The 2,619-nt window shown below is 37.3% G+C and overlaps 1 protein-coding gene across 1 annotated transcript in view; it reads right to left on the bottom strand.

Moving 5' to 3' along the window:
* The window catches only part of LOC119414221 (chloride channel protein 2-like), a 553,451-nt gene that overhangs the window by 548,245 nt on the left and 2,587 nt on the right, over positions 1–2,619 (bottom strand). The window lies entirely within an intron of this gene.

Below are 2,619 nucleotides of genomic sequence, written 5' to 3'. Positions count from 1 at the left end.
CTGCTGCAGTATAAACTTCCTGCTGCAGTATAAACTTCCTGCTGCAGCATAAACTTCCTGCTGCAGCATAAACTTCCTGCTGCAGTATAAACTTCCTGCTGCAGTGTAAACTTCCTGCTGCAGTATAAACTTCCTGCTGCAGTATAAACTTCCTGCTGCAGCTGATGAGATGTTCAGTGTGCAGAGTGGAGAAGTGGGCGTGGCCAAGAGCGCTTTCAGGTGGCAAAGAACAGAGGAGGCAGAGAGCTGAAATCATGACATTCTGTGCTCTTTTAGAGCGTTTAGAGTTTAGAAACATTGTTTAGAAAATTGAAAGAGTGTGGGATGGGTTTAAAATACCTTTTATATATACACATCCATATAAATAATAAAATAAACTACTTACTACTTGTACTACTATTCCTATTTCACGTTTTTCACTTATCGCGGGTCTTCAGGGTACGGATCCCCCGTGATAAACGAGGGACTACTGTATAAATTTCTCTGTGCTTCTCTCAACATTTCCTTCCTGAAACTTCTGCCTTTTCTATTTTCTTTAACCAGGCATTTTTTTTGTGTGTGTGACTTTGTACTTTGTCACATTATCCTGACCAAATCTTAAATTTTAAAATCAAATTTCAGCAACACAAGCTCATTTATCACTGGTTTTTTTTGGGTTTTTTTTTTGCCTTTTGGAACCAGTTTACTCCCAGTTGTGCATGCATGGGCTTAATAACTATAAAGTTAAGTTGCTTACTTAAAATCAAAATTTTGTACTCTTCCCACCCAATCCTGGGACATTCTTGGAGTTTATCTGTATTAATTTGTTGGATTGTTCTAGTTTGAGAAAAGTTGGTTGCTTCATGCATGTTGTGCACGTGCAGGATAATAATCTACTTTCCAAAACAGCTTTTAAACTCATTTTAACGGTAACATATTTTGTTTCTTCTTTCTGACAGCACGACACGTGTCCGGTGTGCAGGAAGAGTCTGAGCGGACAGAACACAGCCACAGACCCTCCAGGGTTATCAGGAATTAACTTCTCTCCCCCTTCCTCCTCTTCTTCCTCCCCAAGCTCACCTAGTAATGAAAATGCTGCCAGCAACTCGTAGAGTTCCCCCCCCACCCACCTCTCATCTGAAAGCACGACACCCCCGCTGAGACCCAACAGCCCCTCACTCCAGCTAAATCCAGGACGTTTTTATGTCTCAATTTTCAGGGACAAACTTGACTTTTAGTCTTCATTCCTCCCCTCTGTGCCGACTAGAGGCTGGGTTTATCTCCCGCTGGTGTTACTGAGTGAATCAGGAGGTTAGATTTAGTTTAAATAAAGAATGTGAAATAAAAACAGTGGGATTGTTGTGACCAGTCCTGAAGCAGAAGTTAAACCCAAGGGGACTGTATTTCTTTCCACAAGGCTGGGACACATTTTATAAGAAAAATGCGCTCTTAAAATAAACAAAACAAAAAAACATTACTTGTGATGATTGACTCCTTAGATAGACAGAAAAAAATTTATTTTTAATCTTCAGGCCACTATGCTTCTAGTGGATCAAACAATCCTTTAGGGGAAAAGTTATGTGTATGTGAGTGATTCTTAATTTATTTGCATCTTTATTTTGCACAGTTCTGTCTGACAGAGTGGATTTGGGTGGATTACTGTACAAAAATAAACAGGATTTTTTTCCCTCAACCTTTTTCATTCTATAAATAATGTATTTTGATAATGTATTTTTTTTTTCCGTGTAGTTTTATTTTCCTTCCAATACATTTGCTGTATCTTGATAAAGTGGAGGTGGTTGCTGTTTAGTGGTGGACAACATTTTTATTCTACTAGTAAAAAGAACAAACAACTCACAAATGTGTGCGTGTTCACCAAAAAAAAATGAACCATGTAAAAAAAATTAAACTAAACGTATGGATCATTTTACCTCTGTAAAACTTGCCAAATGAATTTCACAAAACAAGTATTTTATTTGCTGAATTTTTTGTACAGTTACAATAAAGTGATAAACAACAGATGTCAGACTAATTGACTGTGTGTGGTTTTGTGGAACAACTTCACCAAATCTAAGGAGCTTGAAAATAATGAGAACAACTGCAACACTTCTAGTAACTCAGTAACAATTATTAAACATTGCATTTTTGTTTGTGGCATTAAGTATTTTTATATTTGTAGCATTTTCACACTTTATGTGGGGAGTTAAAAAATATGAAAAGTGAGACTGAAGAGCTTTAAACCAGTTTCTCTTTTTTGTGTCAGAATTGAAAACACCAAATTACACGTAAAATCAATGTAATGCTTTGAATAGAGTTAATAGGAGAAATCAAATCTCCAGTTTTAGCTTCTCTTCACTGGCTCCCTGTCAAATCCAGAATTGAATTCAAAATCTTACTTCTAATCTACAAAGCTCTCAATAAACTAGCTCCATCTTATATTACAGATCTTATTGTTCCATACTCACGGTTCCTAGAGTTTCCAAAAGCACAATGGGAGGAAGATCTTCCAGTTATCAGGCTCCTCTCTCGTGGAACCAACTTCCATTTTCCGTCCATGAGGCTGACATGTCCAGTTTTAAGACTGGGCTTAAAACTTTCCTTTTTGATAAATCCTATAGTTAGGGTTGGCTTGTTATACAG

This window comes from Nematolebias whitei, chromosome 9 (genome assembly GCF_014905685.2).
Source record: "Nematolebias whitei isolate Nwh7 chromosome 9, NemWhi1, whole genome shotgun sequence".
In the NCBI taxonomy this organism is placed as follows: Eukaryota; Metazoa; Chordata; class Actinopteri; order Cyprinodontiformes; family Rivulidae; genus Nematolebias; species Nematolebias whitei.
Note: the sequence above shows the minus strand (reverse complement) of the source record. Positions and strands in the feature narration are given on the sequence as shown.